General features: G+C 39.8%; 1 pseudogene across 1 annotated transcript; it reads left to right on the top strand.

Annotated features, from left to right (window-relative positions):
* Positions 1 to 20,908: 20,908 nt before the first annotated feature.
* Positions 20,909 to 22,802, top strand: LOC149184804 (UDP-glucuronate 4-epimerase 2 pseudogene; annotated as a pseudogene). The gene is made up of 2 exons (XR_016256832.1): positions 20,909 to 21,180; positions 21,736 to 22,802. The product of XR_016256832.1 is annotated as a UDP-glucuronate 4-epimerase 2 pseudogene (transcript).
* The last annotated feature ends 1 nt before the right edge of the window (position 22,803 follows it).

Genomic DNA, 22,803 nt, shown 5'->3' with positions numbered 1-22,803 from the left:
TTAGTTGGAACTAGTTTAACTAACTTTAACTCAGTTAGACTGAATTAAATAATTACAAATCAAAATAAACTCAACTAGTGCTCCTAATTGTAGGAGACACTCTACATGACTCTAGTTAGACCCTCAACTCGAATTAATTGAGCCAACTAAGTCAAATTAACTTAGTTAACTATTACAAGTTGTCATGAGATGTGGAATTACAATTTTATTCCCAATTTAATTCAAGGACAAAATTAAATTAGGATTTTCTTGTTGCATTTTCAACAAGCAGTTAACCTGCTATTGGAGAGTTGGTCCACCAATGTGTTCTTCTCTCTAAAATTATGGAAAAATGAAATAGAGAGGAAGCGAGCCTTCATTAGAGAGATTTTCTCCAGGCAGTGACACAGTGATGAAATAGATAGAGTGAGGGTACCCAAAGCTTAGTTGATTATCACTTTAGAATCCCATGTGATTACAATCTCATCCACAATAAACCACAACACGCAACGAATGACGCCCCAAAGGGGAAACACCTTAGCCCGCATGTTAGTGTCCAATCCTCCATACCAATAGAAGTGATAATGCTAGGAAGGAAAAAGGGAGATGATTGCTCTGCATCTGCACACTCCACCAACAGAGGCACCATCAAAATAACCAATACGAAAGATATGGTCTAGGGGTTTGAAAGACCACCAACACCTGAAGCATTTGGTTTTATGTGGTCCTATCTCGAAAAAGTATTCGGCGTTTCTGAGAGAGGTAGCTCTTAGACTAGAACAACATTCTCAAATATGCAAGTGTTATGATAGTGTGAAATCCCCCAGAAAATGTACAACAGGATAGATCTATGCTTCAAGTGGCAAGATGCCTAGCTAAAAAGGCAAGAGAAGATAGAAGTTCGGTTCATTGAACAATTGAAATTTAGCAAATTTATAACTTCATCCCAGATAGATAGGGTGAAGGGAGAGTCTAGGAAAATGTGAGCAAAAACCTCATTAGAAGATTTGCAAAGAGGGCATATGCCTAGACCTATGAAACCTCTCTTGGAAAGGTTGTCCCAACTAAGGACTCTGTTGTGGACAACCAACCAAGTGAAGCATTTCAGCTTTGCTATAGCCTCCCACTTCCATATCCAGGCAAGCCACTTGGAGAGAGAGTTAAGATGTGGTCTATCATATATGTATAAATATGTCGCCTTAGCAGGGATGTTACCTCCTTGTGGAATGCCACCCATTTGATCATGTGAACCTTGTCTGAGAGGAAAATGCTTACATGAATTAGGTGTGAATGACAGTTCTCCCATTCAAGGAACAAATATGGATGCATCTCCAACTCACCAGCCTACTTCCAATATGTTGAGGAAAAACCCTCCTTTAATATGACTCCAATGTGCGACAATAAATGAGTTCCACGGTTGTAGATATGTTGGATAATGGACAAAGAGAGAGAGTGGTATCCCTCCATACATACCAAAGCGTCAAAACCAACAAAGATTTTTCTACCCCTACCAACAGCCCATTGAAGGTTACTGCAAAGCCATGGGAAAACTTTCATCAAGTTGTGCCACACAAAGGATGCATGTTTCTTAACTTGAGCTCCAACCTTAATCAAATCGTCCAAAAAGGAATTATCAAGGTATTTTTCTCTAATAATGTTTTTCCAAATTCCCTACCCCACCAAGGCCCTCCAGAGATTCGATGTGAGCAGGGCACAATTGAAGATATTTGTGTCCTTAATTCCCCATCCACCGAATTCGGATGGTTTGCAGATGCTAGCCAGCAAGGACAAATGGAATTTCGTCATATCATCGGTGCCAGACAAAATGAAATCTACTATTATGGAGTTGATTCGATGGATGACTTCCATAGGAAGGTGGAATAAGTGCATCTAATAGACAAAAATCCCCTGCGGTACTACCTTCGTCATAATCATCCTACCTCCTAGAGAGACCCACATGTTCTCCCATAACATTAATTTCCTTTCAAATTTCACTATGATCCAATTCCAATCACTCCTATTATAGTTGTAGGGCTTCAAATGGAAGCCTAATTATTTGAAACCCTCTACTAAAGGTTTGACTTTAATCCCCAAGGGATCAACAATATTTTTGATCTCCTCGTCCTCCACATAGGTAGCAATAAGCTTAGATTTCTCCTTGTTCAGGAACAATCCTGATGCACTACTAAACTTTAATAAAGTTTGAGAGAAAGTGAGCCATTTTTCCAATTTGGTCTCCCCAAGCCCAAGAATGCCATCCACAAAAATTAAGTGTGACAACTGATTATTGGGCAAGATCTTACATCCCTTGATTCTACCCTCCTCCCTGATAACTCTAAGAGCCCTGCTAAGTTCGTCCATCACTAGAATAAAGAGTAATGGAGAAAGGATGCATCCTTGTCGAAGACCACGATAGATTCTAAAAAATATAGTGGGAATCTTGTTAATAAGAACAACAATATTGGTCGTGGAGACACATGCCATAATCCAATTTAAATGACTTCTTTGAAATCCACACATATGGAGGATCAACCTTAGAAACTCCCAATCCACTCTATCATAAGATTTGATGAGCTATATCTTCATCAAGCATGCTTTCATTTTTTTTAGTACTAATGGAATGAATACACTCCTAGGTAATCCTAGTAGCATCTTAGATTCTCCTACCTACAAGGAATCCAAATTGCTCCAAAGAGATGTGCTTCAACAACAATTTTTTAATACAATTAGCAATCACATTGGAAATCATTTTATAAACCACATTACATAATGAGATTGGACTAAAATCAATGAACTTGCAAGAGTTGGGATTTTTAGGGATGAGAGTAATGAAGGCTACATTTATAGCACATGTTATGTGCCCTTGTATCTAAGACTCCTCCACCATCGCAATAAGATCATGGCTCATCAGATCAAAGAAGAAGAGATATAGTTCCACTGGCTGTCTATCAGGCCTTGGACTTTTGTCCTTAGCAAACTCATAGATTACTCCGTTCAATTCATCAACAGTGATGGGTTCACCTAACATGTTAATGTCCTCTACGTTGACCATATAGGGGAATATATTTGCTAGATCGCATTGGTCCTCAATGCTTGAATCAACAAAAGCCTAGAATTGGTTACTAAAATGTTGAAACACCTCCAGTTGTATATACTTCAAGGATGTAAGAATATTATTGTGTTGGGTCCTAATGTGCCAAATCGAATTTGTGCTCTTTCTCTTGGAGGAAACTTTGTGAAAGAACCTGGTGTTTTTCCCCACCTTGTATCCATGCCATCTTGCTTTTCATTCTCCATTCATCCTCCTGCATTTTGAGAATTTTATTTTTCCTAGTTATGAGTTCAGTCAAAATCCTCTTGTTCTATTCAGAAAATAAACCAACAAATGATGGCTCCATGAGGATTTCATTATTATTCTCAATTTAAGATAATTCCTTAGATAGTTCCCATTTCCTCTTACGAATCCAATCTTTCACTTCAACCTCCAGTCTGCTTAATTTATGCATAACCAAGTGAATTATGTGTTCAATTGATATTTCTACAGGTAACAACCATGAGTGACTGACCAACTCCATAAAATATTTTCCTTGCAACCATGCATGATTAAATTTAAAGGGGAGAGTGATATGATCCATTTCTCCCACCCATTCCAGGTAAATAACATCGTGGTTCGAAGTGCCCAGGTGAGAAGTCCAGGAGTTGAGGTATTGCAACCTTGCATAAAGGGATGAGTGGAACTAAGAACGGTCCAGCCTTTTCACTATGTCATATACTCCATTTCTTCGATTTCTCCAAGTGGGGAGAATATGCCATGGGATTATATCTCTGAACGTTTTCCGGGAAAAGAAGGAGTTGAAGTATCCTGCTAGAGGATCTGGATTGTTGTTTTGTCCCAAAATCTCCTCAGGGTGCAATGTGAGATTTAGGTCTCTAGCCATGATTAGTTGATGTAAATGTAGAATCCCACTATCATCCAACCTCTACCAAAATAAATTTCGATTGGCGTATGGGGAAAAATATTAAAAATGCGTACACGATGGCATGATCCCTTAAAGAACCCAAAAAATACGATACCAAAAAAACTTTATATGCCTTGAGGGAGAAGAGCATAGGGTTCCACATAGCGGCTAAGCCTCCAGAGATGGTGGCACATACTGCCCAATCTGGGCATATATTCGAGAGAAAGTTTAGAGTGTTTTCCCCGTCAATCATCGTCTCCTGGAGTAAAATCAATGTTGGATGTTTGGAAGTCATGACGTAATTAAGTGCTCGCCGAGAGATTGACAATCCCATACCCCTAATGTTAAATGACATGATCATCATTTTAAACTAGAATCCCCAAGGAAAATTAATCTAAGGCCCTGATTATCCAATAATTCACTAGTTCCCTCTCTGTGAGTAGAAATGTCTGGGTCTATAGTTGGGCAGAGGGCAACTTCCACTATTTCATAGAAGCAAGAGTTGAGATCTGATCCATGCTTAGTGAAACCTTCCTTTTACTACTAGAACCAAGCTTATTGCCCTATAAACTTGAAAATAATCCACTTTTTTGGAAGAATGATCGCTTTATAGTCAGGGGTTCCAGTCCCGATGGGTCATCTTTGATCAAATTCTCTAGCTCAATATCGACAGGAAGAGAGATTGGATGTCTCCATTCAATATTTGCTTCTGAGGAATAGATGTTGGGTGAGGTCTCTAATCAACAATAGGAAAATGGATCCTATCATTGAAATTTTGAGATGGTGATGAGGGCGATGATCTAATGTAATTAGTCTTATCTTTTCTTGGAGCTCTGTTATGAAATTCATCCTGAAGGATGTCATTCCCAAAGTCTTCTCGAATCATGCTCAAGGGAGGAATTTCCTCTTGAACTTGTGTATTATGGCTTATAGGGACATCCTCAAGTGAAGGCATGTCAGGATCTGTAGTTTCCACTAAAGCACCTCCCTTCCACTGAGAAAATGTTAGAGTTTGATTCATCTAGAAGGCACGACCATTCTTTCTAGGATGTACCTCACCAAATCTCCTCAGACACTTTGCTACCATATGACAAACTTCATGGAAATCCAGAAATATAAATGGTATCCCCCAGTGATCCACTTTTTTTATGATTAAGAAAGTTCCCTAATATATATCCAGAGCTTCTGGGAGCCCCCTAGAGAAATCTGCTTTGATTAGAAACCAATCCACTCTCTTGCCAAGAAAACTAGTGCAACCTTCATCCATGTAATAGAGTTTTCCAATATTTGAAACAACTATTATGCTCTTGACCTGTGAGAAATATAGAATACCATAAATACGAAGATATATAGCCCAGAACACAGAATTATTACATGAAATGAGAAAAACTACAAAGTATTTTATTATTCAGAAACATATTCAATGTTCACTTGCCTCTTCGAGGGGGCAACCTCCAGCAGAGCAGAGCTCAGTTACAACAATACTCGATGATCTTTCCCTGATTAACTAAGACAATTTATAGCTAAATGACATCCAAAAACCTAACTGCTAGTGGTCCCTTGCATAACACAGGTTAACCACTTTGTTGATTAACTATGGCCCATGTACAACTAAGTGTGGTCCCTTTTCTCTAATGCGGGTCAACCACTTACAATTATTAATACAAGCTTTTTTGAATCTCTAACTAACTATGACTCTGACTCGGCCCATTGGGCTTATTACATAAATAAAGGGGTTAGGGTTGGACCCTAACATGCCCTCCTTCATCAAAAGCAGCCTTGTCCCCAAGGTTGAAGCCGCAGAAACTAATGAATAATAGTGGTTGGTTCCCAGGTCGAATCTTCTGGAGAGGTGTCTTTCCACTTGATGGGGACTTCCTTGATCGTGCGGCCGTGAAGATGTCTTTCACGAGTATCAAGGGCTTGTTTTGGTTAGAGCCAAAGTGATCCTTTCTCATCCAATTTGGGTAGACTTGTTTGAACTCTACAATTGTTCCCCACCACTTTCTTGAGGCATGATACATGGAAGAACGAATGGATTTTTGAAGTGGGTGGCAAGGCTAGTTTGTAGGCGACTGCTCCTATGCACTGAAGTATCTAATAAGGTCCATAGAATTTTGGTGCTAGTTTATGGAAACCTTTTTCTTTGAGAGATGTTTGCTTATATGGTTGGAGTCGTAGGAATACCTGATCCCCTTCTTGAAATGCGTGCTCAAAATGATGTTGGTCTGCCTATTGCTTCATTCAGTTTTGCGTTTGATGTAAATTATCTTTGAGATGAGCTATCATGGCTACACGGTTCTATAGGAGTTGATCAACTGCTTGTACTTTAGAACATCAAGGGATATAAGAAATAGGTGAAGGTGAGAGTTGGCCATACACTGCCTCATATGGAGGAATCTTGGTGGCTTCATGATAGTTAGTATTATACAACCTTCAACTAAAGGTAGCCACTGTACCCATTGATGCTGCTTTTCTGAAGTGAATCACATTAGATATGTCTCCAAACATTTGTTGACTGCTTCTGTTTGACCGTCGGTTTGGGGATAATAAGCAATAATTAGTTGGGGTTGCGTTCCTTGTAGCTTGAAAAGTTTTTGCCAAAATTCGCTGATGAAAGTAGGGTCATGATCAGGCACAATGGAAGTCAACATGCCATGCAGTTTGAAGATATGGTCCAAGAAAACTTAAGCCACCAAAGTGAGGGTAAATGGGTGTGTAGAGCGCAAAAATGAGCTTATTTAGAAAGTCTGTCCACAACCACCATGATAACTGATTTGCTTCCTGACTTTGGGATACCAGTGATGAAATCCATGGAAACATCCATCCATATAGAGGTAGAGAGTGATAATGGTTGTAAGGTTCCTGGTAACTTGACGGTTTCCCCTTTATTACATTGGCACACATCACATTCAACTACAAAAGTAAGAATGTTGTTTTTCATGCCAGTCCAAAAGAAAGAACGACGTGTGCAAGAATAAGTCTTCTAAAAGCCAGAATGTCCTGCAACTGGAGATGAGTGCAGCTCGTCCAAGATGCAGGAATTGAGGGTGGATGCCGACGAGATAACTACTTGATCCTTGTAATGAAGAATCTCATCCTTCCAAGAGTAGTCGACAGAGGAATTAGGATCTTCTCTCAAGTTATTAATGAGTTGGGAAAGAGAGGGGTGGGAGAACCATTCCTTGCGGACCTCTTCAATCCAATTATGGGTAGATAGATTGATATCATGGTGCTCTCATCCTCGAATTGGCGTGATAAAGCATCAACTACTACATTGTCACACCCTTTCTTGTAAATTATCTCATAATCATATCCCAACATTTTTCCAAGCCATTTATTTTGTTATGGCGATGATAAATGTTGCTCTAGAAAATATTTTAGGCTTTGATGGTCTATGCGGATTTGGAAACGTTGCCCCAACAAGTATGTTCGCTAGGTGTCTATTGCATGTAATATGGCCATCATTTCTTTCTCATAAGTAGATTGAACTAGATGTTTTCCACTGAGTTGTTGGCTGGTGAAAGCCAATGGTCGACCTTCCTGCATTAATACAACACCAATACCGTTACCGGAAGCATCACATTTAGTCACAAAAGAATTGGTGAAGTCTGGTAGGGCCAATATGGGAATGGAGCACATGGCCTGTTTGAGAGCCAAGAAGACTTGTTGAGTTGCATCAGTCCATAGAAATGAAATTTTCTTGAGAATATTAGTGAGGGGTCTAGCAATGTGACTATAATTGCAGACAAATCTGCGATAGTAGATGGTGAGACCCAAGAATCACCTCAAACTCTTCAAGATTTTTGGTTGGGGCCAATCTTGCATTGCCTGAATCTTTTTCGGATCAACCCGCACTCCTTCACGACCCACAATATATCCCAAATACTTGACTTCTTCCATGCCAAAAGAGCATTTGGATAATTTGACAAATAATTTGTGATCTCGGAGTAGTTGCAATATCTGATCTACATGTTGAAGATGTTTGTCCCAGGTTATGTTGTAGATGAGAATGTCATCAAAGAAGACTACAACAAATTTTCGGAGATATGGTTTCAGTAGGTGGTTCATGAGGCTTTGAAAAGTAGATGGAGCATTACAAACACCAAATGGCATGACTAGGAATTCATAATGGCCTTCATGAGTTTGGAAGGCAGTCTTGGGATTGTCTGCTTCCTTCATGTGTATTTGGTGATAGCTCAAATGGAGGTCTAGCTTGGTAAAGAATTGAGCATCATGAAGTTCATCAAGCAGATCATCAACAAATGGAATAAGAAAATTTTCCTTGATAGTGAGCTTTTTGAGGACCCAGAAGTCCAGACACATGCGCCATTCTCCATCTTTATGTAGAACCATGACCACTGGAGATGAAAAAGGACTGATGTTGGGACGAAAAACTCTGGCTTCAAGGATTTCCTTGATGATTTTTTCAATTTCATTCTTTTGGGCAAAAGGACATTGATATGGGAGGACATTAGGCGATTGGGTACCTGGGACCAAAGGGATGTTATGATCATGTTCACCCCTAGAGGGGGGAATCTATTTAGGTTTGTCAAAGACATGCACGTGGCGATCTAAGACCTATCACATATAAGGATGAACATGAGGAGTAGTGGATTCAATGGCCTAAATGGCATAAAAATGGGTGACTACTCCATGATGGACCTTTTATAAAAGCTTCTCCATTCGATGTGAGCTGATGATAGTAGGAGCACCTGCTTGGATTCCCCTTAATTTATGAATGTGGTCATTCTGCTTAAAGCTCATATATAACTCCTAGAAATCCATTGTGGCGCAATGTACGAAGCCATTCAGCACCCAGGATAATGTTGTAACCACACATTTTAATAGAAAACATGTGGGTCTTTAGGTGGTAGTCTCCCATCTGAAGCTTAATATTTTCACAATGGCCTTCACATTTCATGGTTCCCCCATCAACGATAAGGACTTGGAAATTCTATACCACCACACAAAGCAATGAACAACTTCTGCGACTCTCTTATTGATAAAGTTATGAGTGTTGCCACTATCAATAAATACCACTACTAGTCGATGTTTAATAAAGCCTTGAATTTTGAGAGTCTAAGGTGAATAAATGCTAGCCAAGGCATGTAGTGATATAACCAACTCATTTGGTGTAGATGTGAGATCATTGTCGATTTGGGTTTCCTTGACTTCATCCTCGGGCACCTCAAGGGATGGAGCTTCCTCTACTGAGCTATTATCCTTAACATCAATTTGAAAGAATTTTGGTTCCTTGCATTTGTGTTTAGGGGAGTATTTTTCAGCACAGTAGTAGTACAACCCCTGTTTTCTTCTTTCATCCATTTCTACTGGTGACACCTTTTGAACCTTAATGTCTGGGTGGGGCCCTGAGCCTAAGTGGGACACGCCTTGGTGATGAAATTTGGATGATTGGACTGAGCATTTAAGGTGATTTCCACATCTAAGGCATTGTTGCATGCATGCAACCAAGTAGTTGGGTGGTGCATCCGGACATGGGCTTGGGTGGCTTCTTTTAGGCCATTGATGAAACACTCCAAGTAGAAGTCATCTGCTAGACCGTCAATTCGGATGGCCAATTGCTGATCCAGGCGGATATTAGTGGCCACCCGCCTATTCCACCTAGACCCCCAGTTAGTTTCATTTGTTTCCTTGTTCATTTCAGTGTTTACTATTTTTAGCAGTTTTTTGGGTCCTAAAATTCTAGAGAATTTTTGACCCCCTACATAACGTTTTTTTGGGGTTCGTGACATGCCCATAGCCATAGGAAAGGGCCTGCGGTGAAACCTATAGTACTCGGCGAGACCTTTCCAACAAGGTATCATATGCACCAAACATAGATAATATGACCAAGTTACGACCCTAGGAAGTTGGCTGCCCAACTAACCCCAACGGGGCCTACTAACTCTTGGTGTTACATCTCTCGGGTTTAGGGTTTTGGTTGTTTAGGGTTTTCTCATGTTTTCCAATAATAAATAGGCCCTTGAGCCTCATTGTAACATAGTTTAGAGGCATGTAGCCACCACATCTCTTCTCAGAGATAAGATACCATCGCCCGAGCTATCTTATTTCCATTCTGTTTGTAAGCATAGTTCAGTATTTTTCTATTAATGAAATGGAGTGTTTTTCTGTTGCATCTCTGTGTTTATGATTATATCTATAAGTTTTTATGTTCCTATTTAAGTTTGGGTCAATGGTATTAGAGTAGTCTGCTCTTTCTTTGTTTTTCTTTGCATGTCCCCAACGAGGTCAGGGTATAAGGAGTTAGGGCTTGATTTGGTTGAACCATTGCAAGATCAGCCTCGCAAAACCTGACGACCTCCCATGGTGGAAGAAAAGAAAGACAAGGGGGCAGGAGATCCTTTCAAAATTTTTCTTAAGGAAGCCCTCGAGTGACAAAGGATGCGATGGTAGATAACTTTGCCGTGATCCTTCGACAGCTACCAACAGGCGATGCATCTTCATCCAGAGGCCACTCTGGAGGTGCCACTCCTTTTAAGGTACAAGTTAACTTCGATATTCCCATATTTGAAGGCCTGATAGATGTAGACACCATAGATAAATGGTTAAATATGTTGGAAGGATATTTTCCAGTACATGACTTTTTCAATCGGGAAAAGATTACTTTTGCACTTCTCAAAGTCACCCTATACGTCAAGGGCTGGTGGGAAACCTACTGTGAACAAAAGGACGAGAGTGAACCCTCACTGTTTTTAGCCGCACCCACTTGGAATTCTTTCCTAGAAGCCATCAAGGAACAATATTACCCTGTTGGGAGCTATGAAGACAACTACATAAAGTGGACCACCCTACGACAAGGAATGACTAAGATGTGCATGAGTTCAAAAATATTTTCCATACCCTTCGCACGACGTTGGGTATCAAGAATACTGAGTTGGATTTGGTGCTTGAGTACCGCGACTGTCTACACAAGTACATCCAAGATGAGATGGAGTTCCTGGACATTTCCTCACTCGGCACACCGTATCGGTACGCTGTTAAGATTGAGCAGAATTTTAAACAGAAGAAGTGGGAATTTGGATCTGCAAATCCAAAGCAAGGAAAAGGCGCCCCCAAACAATAGAACAAAGGACCAAGCCAAGGAGGGGCTACCCAGGACAGCCTGTCGAAGCTGCAAGAAAAGAACAACACCACGAAGATGAAGAAGGACATGGGAAAATGGTGTGAGTTCCATACAAGCTCCAATCACAATACAAGTGAGTGTCGGGCCATGCAATCACTGGTGGCTGAGCTGAAGGCTTCCGAATCAGATGCGGGTTCTGACTCTGAATCAGAACCTGATAAGGGAACTAACAAAGGGAAGTAGATCATTGATGCGGAGCCTAGTGCCACCGTGGCCACCGCCAAGATCCAGAAGATTGAGCCTAGAGATCTAGAGGAGGGGGAATGCCTCTTCCACTCACAGATGTGGGTGAAGGGTTCTCCGCTGCAGTTCATTGTCGACAACAGGAGCCAAAAGAACCCAACAGAGGTCATGAAGCGGCTGGGCCTAAATACTACACACATCCACAGATGTACACAATCAGGTGGCTTCACCAAGGATGAGATCTTCACGTCAGCCAATAGTGTCGCCTTCCCTACAATATCAAGCCCTTCACAGATGAGGTACTATGTGATGTTTCTCTGCTTGAAGTTTGTGATGTATTGTTAGGACAACCATACTTATGGAAGCAACATATTGTATATGAGTTTAAACCTCACTCTGTGATTATTAATTTGGCTAATAAGTTGTACAGGATACCGGAGGTAGCCCCACCTAACGCCATCTCTTTGATCACTGCAAAGAAATGCAGTAAGATCATTTCCTAGACCAGGAAATTTGTTTTCCTTATGATTTGCCCCCAAGGCAAGAAGAAGGTTGTGGCCATGGCTTCTAGGCAGGGCTCCTTTGCACAACAACAATAGATGGACAAGGTCATGGAGGAGTACAGGGATATTTTTACCTCACCCACAGGGGTACCTCTGCACTGTTAGGTCAAGCACTCCATCTATATGACCCCCGGCGCGTCACTGCCCAATGGATTGATCTATCAATGATCTATTCTAGAGAATGATGAGACCAAGAAGAAGATTCAGGAACTATTGTAGAAAAGGCACATCAGGCTAAGATCATCACCTTGTGGGAGCCCGATTGTATTGGTACAAAAGAAGGATGGGACCTGGAGGCTCTGTATTGACTATCGGGCACTGAACAAGATCACTTTTTGGAATAGGTACATAATCCCATGGATTGATGACCTCCTGGACCAGCTCAAAGGGGCCAAATATTTTAGCAAGATTTACTTGAAGTCAGGTTATCACCATGTGCCTATCGAACCCTCTGATGTGTGGAAGATTGCCTTCAAAGCCAAGGAGGGCCATTTCGAATGGCTTGTCATGCCATTCAGATTGACGAATGCCCTTGCAACCTTCATGAGACTAATGGATGACATCTTGCAACCCTTCACCAATGCATTCGTGGTGGTGTATTTAGATGACATCTTGATCTTTAGCCAGAGTTGGGAAGAGAAACTCCACCATATTCGACAAGTCCTTTAAACCCTGTGAGAACACAAGCTGTGTGCTAACTTGGATAAATGCACCTTTGGCTTGACCCAAGTTCAATATCTAGGATACATCATTGATGAGCAGGGTGTACATGTGGAACCGTCTAAGATACAAGTCATTCAGGATTGGCCAACCCCAACCACTCTAATAGAGCTCTGCAACCTTTTGGGTCTTGCCAATTTCTACCATAGGTTCGTGTTGGAGTTCTCTCATATCACTTGGCCTTTAAGTCAAGTCACCGAGGGCAGAGCGAAAGAATAGTTTTTTTGGTCGGAAACCCAACAAAAAGGAATTATTTGAGTTGAAGAATTGTCTCTGATTTGCACCAGTGCTCACATTACCAGATCTGCAATAATCATTTGAGATTGAGACAGACGCCTCCGACTATACTGTTGGTGCGGTTCTTACTCAGCACAGGCATCCAGTGGCTTACCACAGTGAGACACTTTTAGACACAGTCCAAAAGTACCCCACTTACGATAAAGAAATGTATTCCATTATGTAGGCCTGTCGTCAATGGAAGCATTACATTTTGGGGAAGGAAACGGTCATCCACATAGACCACTAACCTCTACAGTTCATACAGACACAAGGGAAGTTGCATAACTATCGCCATCAGAAATGGTCCACCTATCTGCAACAGTTCCATTTGAACATTAAGTATAAGAAGGGCATCACCAATAACGTCGATGATTGCCTCATTCGACCGCCGGTCATGGCACTGATCACTGTGCTCAACTCCTGTGGGAACGAGACATCAGGGTGGCCGCATCTTTACAAGAGTGATCCAAAATTCGACAGCATATACCAGACACTCCTGGAAGGGAAGCAAGTTCCAAATTTTCACCTTCAGGATGCATTGTTATTCCACCTGGGACACATATGTGTTACTTCAAGTGAGAGTGCCAAGATGATTTGGGAGGTGCACTACAGTCAGGTCATTGGACATTTTAGAGTAGAGAAAATAGTGGCGGTATTGCAAAAGTATTTTGATTGGCCGAAACTTCGTCAGGATGTTGTGAAGTACATTAGATCCTGCATCGCCTGCATCATTGCTAAACCAACCATCAAGAAGCAAGGCCTATATACTCCTCTACCTACTCCTAGCTGGCCTTGGGAATCTGTCTCCATGGATTACATGTCAGGCCTTCCTTCTACTAAGCACGACAACAATTGCGTTTTCATGGTCATCGACAAATTCTCTAAGATGGCCATCATGGCGGCCTGCAAGAAGAGTATCACAGCAGAGGCCATTGCTAAGCTCTTCTTTGAGCGAGTGTGGGTACAATTTGGGATCCCACAGTCCATTGTATCATATCGGTACAACAGATTCATGAGTGCATTTTGGTCAAGTCTTTGGTCAATGTTGGATACAAAACTTACTAAGTCCACAACTTTCCATCCCCAAACTGATGGCCAAACAGAGGTTGTCAATAGGATGATCCTACACATTCTGTGCATGTACAATTTGAATCATCCACGTGCATGGGATGAAAGTATCCCCTATGTCCAACACAACTACAATAGAGCTCTCCACAGCTCAACAAGCTACAAACCCTTTCACATATGGATGGGATTTCAGCCATTATGCCCCATTAATGTGGCCATACCATTTGCAGCCACTAAGGTAGATTCAACTCACATTCAGTCCAAAGTTGAAAGGACTAAAAACTTCATTGAGTTCATTCAACACATCCGCCAACAGGTCCATGATATATTGGACAGAGCTAATGCTAAGTACAAGGATCGCCATGATCAACATTGAGTGCCACACAAGTTCCAGGTGGGCGACAAAGTTTGGCTACATTTGCAGAAGGAGCGCCTTGCTGGACCCCACTGTAAGCTTAGCCCGCTTCGATATGGGTCATACACCATCACCAAGGCTGTCGGTGATGATGTCTTCAAGCCTAACATCCCACTATTCCTTGGTCTGCACCTAGTGTTCAATGTAGATCGCCTTCAGCCATACTTACCACCATTGTTGGACACATCTGACATTGCAGAATAACTCACACCAATATAGCTCAACCCGGATTGCACGAAACATGCCACAATTGATAAGATCATGGAAACACAGATCAAGAACACTCACAAATAGAGGATATAGTTATATCAAGTTGTCAAAGTAGGCCAACTCCTTCACGAGGGAAAGTGGTTCACCAGGGACCATGTTCAACATAAATTTCCTCACCTCATGAAGGCTCTACACACAATGGGGACCATTGCTTCCTAACGGGGGAGGAATGATCCAATTGGATATTGATGGCCACCCGCCTATTCCACCTAGACCCCCCCAGTCATTTTTATTTGTTTCCTTGCTCATTTCAGCATTTACTATTTTTAGCAGTTTTTCGGATCCTGAACTTCCAAAGCAGTTTTGACCCCCTACACGACGTTTTTTTGGGATCAGCAGCAGGCTCATATCCATAGGTAGGGGCTTGTAGCGAAACCTGTAGTACTCGGTGAGACCTTTCCAACAAGGTATCGTACGCGCCAAACAAAGACAATATGACCAAGTTACGACCCTGGAAGTTGGTTGCCTAACTAACCCCAACGGGGCCCACAAACTCTTGGTGTAACATCTCCTGGGGTTAGGGTTTTGGTTGTTTAGGGTTTTCTAATGTTTTCTAATAATAAATAGGCCTTTGAGCCTCATTGTAACAAAGTTCAGAGGCATGTAGCCACCACATCTCTTCTAAGAGATAAGCTACCATCGCCCGAGCTATCTTATTTCCATTATGTTTGTAAGCATAGTTCAATATTTTTCTATTAATGAAATGAAGTGTTTTTCTGCCGCATCTTTGTGTTTATGATTATATCTATAAGTTGTTGCGTTCCTGTTTAAGTTTGGATAAATTGCTTAAAAGCTGCAATGTAGTCCTTTACTGTACCTGTTTGTTGTAGCTTAGTGAGACGACCCGAAAAATTAGATTTCCAGTCAAAGCAATCACATATGGATTTTGAGAACATGTGCCAAGTTACTTTCCATGGATAACATTTCTTATGCCACTGCCACCATTTCCATCTCTCTTGTCCAAGTAAGGGTTCCCACATGTAGTTTAGTTTCATCTTCGAAGATATCATTAAGGGAGAAATATTGTTCCATTTCTGCTACCCATATTGCAGGGTTAGAGTCGTCAAATTTGTACATGTCCAGCTTGGGTGTCCAGTGGTTGGAATGGTGGTGATTTCCATGGAAGTGAATGTGATGGCTAGATTCTCCTCTATGGGTGCATCAACACCAGGCTCCTCTCGATGAGACTTTATCACAAGGTCTGTTAGTTGTGAGAGTTGTTCAGAAATATTGTTCATATTGTCCTGGAATTCTTCAAACATTTTTCAAGGCGGTTGAGCCTCTCAGAAGCTATAACTTGAGATTTGGTACCTAGCATACACCACCCTGGTCAATTACTTAAGAGTAGTCTTCTTGGAAAGAGGGCGAGCTCGGGAGTCTAATGGCATGGGTCACTTGAAGTCATGTTGAAAAAAAAAATTGGGACCGTCGAAAAATTGGGGTCTTATAAGTGAATGGTAGCACTACGCCAACTCGTCATCCTGACGCTGATGGGATAAGTCTCTTACAAGTGTCTGGGGATGGTCTCAAACTGCTTTTTAATTTTATTCTGAAAGGAGTTTTACTCCTCGCTGATCATACTACAATGGCTGATTTCCAGAAAGCTTGATACTACCCAATGTCCTACGAAAATCAGGCCTAGACTGTAGTAACAAAAACCTTAAAGTATTGGGCTTGCCGAATGTGCTGCGACACTTTGATATGAACAATGGTGACCAAAACCCTTACTTCACAAACAATCTAATTTGCACTATGAAAACCCCAACTACTGAATTTGATTTGTACGACGACGATAGAACTCCAACTGCTTAATCTGATCTGGAAGATAAGGTAGAGGGCGATCTTCAGATAGCAGAGGGAACTATGGTCACAAAGGAGCATCAGGTGCTATACATCGTGATATATGCAGGAGTCCAACGATATTACTCGACCCAATCTTTTAGGGTGCTAACTAAGGAGGATCGACCGTACCCTTAGCCGTACTACCTGACTACCCTATTGTACGTGCGAGTAATCTCCCGAGTGTTGTTCTCAGTGTACTGTAGCAACAAGATGACCGACGACTTATCTAAGTTTAGGTTTCAGGCGAGCCTAGGGGGCTTCCAATATACCTGAGGGTACGTGGAAGTGCAGTCCATGTGCGGTTCTGTCTAATGCGTTACTACTCGAAGGGGTACCCACAAGGGTTACAAGGGAGTCCAACAAGTGTGACCACCTCTTGTAGTTCTTGCGTGCATTCCTCCCCAAATACGCAGGTTTATGCACTCAACGACAAATCCCGTGGTTTAAAGATGTCGACACACGTCTCTAGTCTAAAAAAAATTCTGCGAAAATTGGAGGTACAACTGTCCCTAGAAAGTGTTATGATACCACTTGTTATGCTCTTGACTTACGAGAAATCCAAAATATCAGAAATATGAAGAAATATAGCCCTTAACATAGAATTATCACATGAAATGAGAAAAACTGCAAAGCATTTAATTATTCATAAACATATTCAATGTCCACTTGCCTCTTCGAGGGGGCAACCTCTAGCAGAGCAGAGATCAATTACAATAAGACTCGATGATCTTTCCCTTACTAACTAAGACTATTTATAGCTAAATGACATCCAAAACCCTAACTACTAGTGGTCCCTTGCATAACACGAGTTAACCACTTTATTTATTAACTAGTTCTTATCAATCCAATCCTTCATTTGGTTTCCAACCATTCGTATATACTCCCGTCGTCCTACCAAAACTATTTCTTTCAACCTAACAACGTTATCCCAGTAAACATCCACCCCTATAATAAGCTTTTGTATCTCCTCTTGTGCTTTGACCGGTTTCGCCTTCCTCCTTCGAGGTCCCTTGCCGGCAGTTGATTTGTCATGTGGCTCTTTGCCTACCTCTTGTTCGATACTCTTCTACGTCAATACTCCATTGTCCTTTGGTGATAAATGAGATGTAGAGATGTCTCTTCTATGGGCATCCCTTTCATTTTCAGCAGTAATGGTAATGTCGATGAGGGCCTCCACGTCCTCCAATTGGTCAATTAAAGGATTTTGACTAGCCATATAAGCCAAAGGGGACCCAACAACCAATCAAGGAAACTAAGGTTGCCAACAAGGATTGGCTGGATTATTTGACAAGATACTAAAATGTTGACTAGCCAAATGGTTGGCTAGATAGGATTCCGAGGGACCCATGTCAACATATAAATCAACAACCAATTAGATTTTGTCTGTGTGTATGCGATCCTCCACATCAATTGAATTTTTAATAGATCTACCACTCACATTCAACAACTCCCCATGTTGATGATGGTGATCCTTTATTAGGAGGAACCCCAATGTTGACAGTCCTAATCTGGAAAGATTAAGTTAAGAGATTTCTATCTTCGTACCTCCCAAATCATTAATGGATGGACTTCAAATTTTGGGTTGGTGAGCTACCAGGGAATGTCACATTTACTTGCCTCTTCGTCCCTTCCCGGATCTCACACCAATGTTCCTTACACACCCCGATTTTGAATGCACGATGAAACCAAGATCGAATCCAAACACTATGAGAAGTTCTTGATTGAGTAATGCATGAGATTTCCCCATAATTCCCCTCTTGTGTAAATAAAATCTCTTGAAGGCTCAACTGTTAAGATTCATATTGATCTTAAGCACAACTTGCACAACACCAACAACATCTAAGCGAACATAAGTTGCAACCCATCCTACAACATCCACACCCCTTCGACTCTGGCTTCCTTCAGATCCAATTTGACCTAGATTTTTGTCTTCTGATTTTACCATAAGCCACTTCATCAGGAAATATTTTTTAACCCTCTCTGTTACCTTCCAGATATTAATTTCCAGGGATTTACATAAGCTTAATCCCTTATCGCCTCTTGTATTACCATTCACTTCCTTTGTTCCATTAATAATCCCTATTTTGTTATAGTGCCAAGTGGCCCTTGTTTGGTGATATCACAATGGTGATTATACTGCATACTCCACTGAAAATAAATGTACCAAAACCGTATGACTGTTCCTCCACAAAAGTTCCCTTTAGGCGTGAAATCCAGTCTTTACTAAGCCCTAAATTGAATGTTCCTAGATGACAGATAAACGGAGGAGGAAACAATCTAACTTGTGCTAAGATAAAAATCTATTTGGATTCAGATCCTCTTGGCTTTCCTAATGTCCTTCTCCAAAAGGTCAATGAGCATAAAGACAACAATGAGTAGTCCAATTATCTGAAAAAACTCACTTACCAATAATTACTCCATTGTGCACACGCTTCTCCTTCTATTACTTCAATTGTCATGAAATGAACACCAATGTCCATGAACCAACTCTAAAACACTGAACTCCAGCCCCATCTGCGATATCCCTGTCCATCCTTTATATTTTATAATCTCAAAAATAAAGGCAATACACCCTATCCTACCAAAGAAAGATATAGTAGATCCAAAAACATTTTATGATTTGTAATCTAAAAAATAAAGACAGCATATCCTTTCATCTCCTTCTTATACAAGTGAATCAAGTGAACCTTTCCTCATTGAAAACACCATGCATGACTAGATCCCTAAAATTTATGAACAAAATAAATAATATGGAAAACAAAAGACTTCCCAAAATTGTTCTTAACTCTACTCAAAATCACTTACAACTAAAATGGTTGTGACATCACCCTATTAGATCTAAAAAAAATATAATTATTTTAAAAAATCACTTACAACTAAAATGACGGTGACATTAAAATATTAAATCTAGAAAAAATAATTATTTTAAAACCATAATAATTAAAAATATTAGCTAATTTAAAAAAAATATTTTAAAATAATAATAATTAAAAATATTAACTTTATTTAGGAAAAAAATATTTTAAAACAATAATAACACATTTAAATTTAAAAAAATATAATATTATAAAATAAACTTAAATATATATAAATAATTCTACACCATTCATCTAAAAATATAATATTATAAAATAAATTTAAATATATATAAATAGATCTACACCATTCATCTAAAATTTTCATCTAATTTATTATTAAAATAATTTTATTTATTAACCACATTAAAAATAATATAATAATGAGAATACTCGATAGACACGACTCTTAAAATTTGTCATTATTAACTTCATTCTCTATATTCAATTCTTAGATCTTCATACTCATCTCTAAACTTGCTATAAATGGAAATATTACATCACAACACACTTACTATAAATTGAAATATTACATTACAACACACGTCACCAAAAAAATTAAATATTTTACTGTTAATTCATAATTCATATTTAAATTAAATTAAATTATTTGTTAAAAATATATTGTCAATGGAAAAGTTATTAATTATAATTTTTCAAATTTATTAAATTCTATTTCAAATTAAATATTTAAATGATTAAATATTTTAGTGTTAATTCATAATTTATATTTAAAGTTAATTAAATTAAATTAAATTATTTGTTAAAAATATATTGTCAATGGAAAAGTTATTAATTATAATTTTTAAAATTTTAATTTTTATCAAATTAATCATATAAACATTATTGGAAGGAGTTGTCTTTAAAGAGATCTTTTGGAAGCTTTTTCGGTGGGTTTTCCGGTCAAAATCTGGCAACAATTTATTGAAATCGCAGGTTTGATAGCTAATTTCTGTACAATCAAAGTGTCCCAGGGTTTTTCAGGGTGCTGAATCCAAATATGCAGTGAAAAAACCATTTTAAATAATACAAATCAAGATTTAACCTCAATTTTTTCCACCGGAATCTCCAAAAAGTCACACTAAAGACAACTCCTTTATTTGAAGGTGGTTTTCAAATTTTCTAATAAAGATATAAAAATGAACCTTAATCCTTAGAATAAATTCTAAACGCCAACTATTTGACGCCAACTATTTGAGATCAAAAATTTTAATTTTAAATTTAAATTTAGTTAATATATCTAAATATAAATACTAAAATTTTTTCGGGAAGAAATCACATTAAATACTAAAAATATTATTAATCTCAGAAACTTTCCTTTTTAACTTAATTTTAAGAAATATTATTAAACTTCAAAACTTTCCTTTCTTTTCCTTTTACTAATTCAATGTAATGTAATAAAGAGACATCTTCCCAAAAAAAAATCTAAAGCTGGTACGGTAGGTGAGAGTTTTATAATTAATTAAACATATTATGATAATTTATTTAGTTTTAATTACATAAAAAATTTATATGCGACCTCATTTTTGTGAATACGCTAATAAATGGCCTTTCTGGACATAATAAAATATATATAAACAATTGCGTTTCCGTTATTTTTGTTTTCTTGAAAGTGTAACCAGGGTTAAGATTGGAACCCCTGAGCGGTGACCTCATCGACTCAGCAAGTTCCGAGTGAACGTTCCGTCGATCTTCCTTCCCACCGCTGCTGCCCATCCTGATCTAATTAAGGGCCATGTGTAGTGCGGCGCATATAGCCTCCAGAGCATCGGTGGGGTGGACGAGTTCAAATCCGTCCGCTATAACAACCAGCACCTCCTATTCTCTTTGTTCTTAATTGTGGGCGTCGCTACTTTGCCTCTCGATTCGAGCTGCAACAAGTACCTGGTAGCAATTGCTGGTATGAATCTCTCTTCTTCACTTATTTCTTAGTTTTCTTCTATGGACGGCAGTACGCTCACAATACGCCCAGAAAATATGAAATAAAATGCTGGATTCTTAGTTCAAAGATTCTGTGCAACTTCAACAGAGAGAGAGCCGAGTCCGAGTGTAGATTGCTTAAGTCTCGATCTGTTTTGGCGGAACCAGACGGTTCCACGTGGGTCGCCTGTCGACATGCCTAAATCTTCTCGGCGATCCGCCCGAGATTTGATTTAGCAATCTTGTTTATAGGAAAATGTTTAATAAATAGTATATTCGGGCTTTGAACAAATTTCAATTGCAGTTTAGGTTTTCGATACAGTATGGCGTGTAGGTTTTGGATAGCGACGAAGTTTCCTGGTTTTTTAATCATATAAGATTTAGGAATAGGATTCGAACGGCTGACCTTTTATTGGCAAATGGGTGTTTGTTGTAACAAGATTTCCAAATAGGAATGTTATATTATTATTCGAGTACTTTGGATATTCGACTGCTGAACTGTTGTTGCTGATTTCGGTGCTATTTCTTGTTGCAGAGGCAAGGTCTTTGAAAGAGGGGCCGGAGGAGCTAGATTTGAAGAAATAACTGCTTGATTAAGCGGGGGATTTATTTTGATTTGGGGTTTTTTTTTTTTCCATAATGTCTTCGTTCAGTTCACATTCGAACCCCGATGCTTTTCCTTCGACACCTGGGAAGGTGAAGATGGAGAGAAGTAATATCTATTTTGGCCGAGGGAGCAATCGATGGCAGAGCTCTGTGGCAAAATTGTTCTTCTGGACGGTTGTTGTTGTGATCTTGATCATGTTTTTCTTCATGAGATCTAATTCTCCTGTAGAAACTAGGAGGTTTCTCAGCACACCACAGTGGGGTGGACATGATTGGGAAAAACGTGTGCGGTATTCGTGCCGTGTAAAGACGGAGAAAGGGATCGTGGTTCTGGTCACGGGCGCGGCTGGCTTTGTCGGTAGTCATGTGTCCCTGACCTTGAAGAGAAGAGGGGACGGGGTTTTAGGGTTAGATAATTTCAATGACTATTATGATCAATCTCTCAAGAGATCTCGCCAGGGTTTGCTGGAAAAGCAGGGTGTCTTTGTGGTGGAAGGGGATATTAATGATGCCCCATTGCTGAAAAAACTGTTTGATGTGGTGCCCTTTACCCATGTGATGCATTTGGCCGCCCAAGCAGGTGTGAGGTATGCAATGCAAAACCCTAATTCCTATGTACACAGCAACATTGCTGGATTGGTCACCATCTTTGAGATTTGTAAGTCTGCAAACCCACAGCCTGCCATTGTATGGGCATCTTCTAGTTCTGTATATGGGTTGAATTCGAAGGTGCCATTCTCAGAAAGTGATAGAACAGATCAGCCTGCAAGTCTTTATGCCGCAACGAAAAAGGCTGGAGAAGAGATCGCTCATACCTATAATCATATCTATGGGCTTTCTATAACAGGACTGCGTTTCTTCACAGTGTATGGCCCCTGGGGTAGGCCTGATATGGCTTATTTCTTTTTCACAAAGGATATTCTTCAGGGCAAGAGCATTGATATCTACCAAGGTCAGAACAAAGTCGACGTGGCTCGGGATTTCACTTACATTGATG

The sequence above is a fragment of the Pinus tabuliformis genome, chromosome 3_2 (genome assembly GCF_031772625.1).
Source record: "Pinus tabuliformis cultivar Carrire ecotype Pingquan chromosome 3_2, CPIR1, whole genome shotgun sequence".
Classification (NCBI taxonomy): domain Eukaryota; kingdom Viridiplantae; phylum Streptophyta; class Pinopsida; order Pinales; family Pinaceae; genus Pinus; species Pinus tabuliformis.
This window is presented reverse-complemented; position numbering and strand designations above follow the sequence as displayed.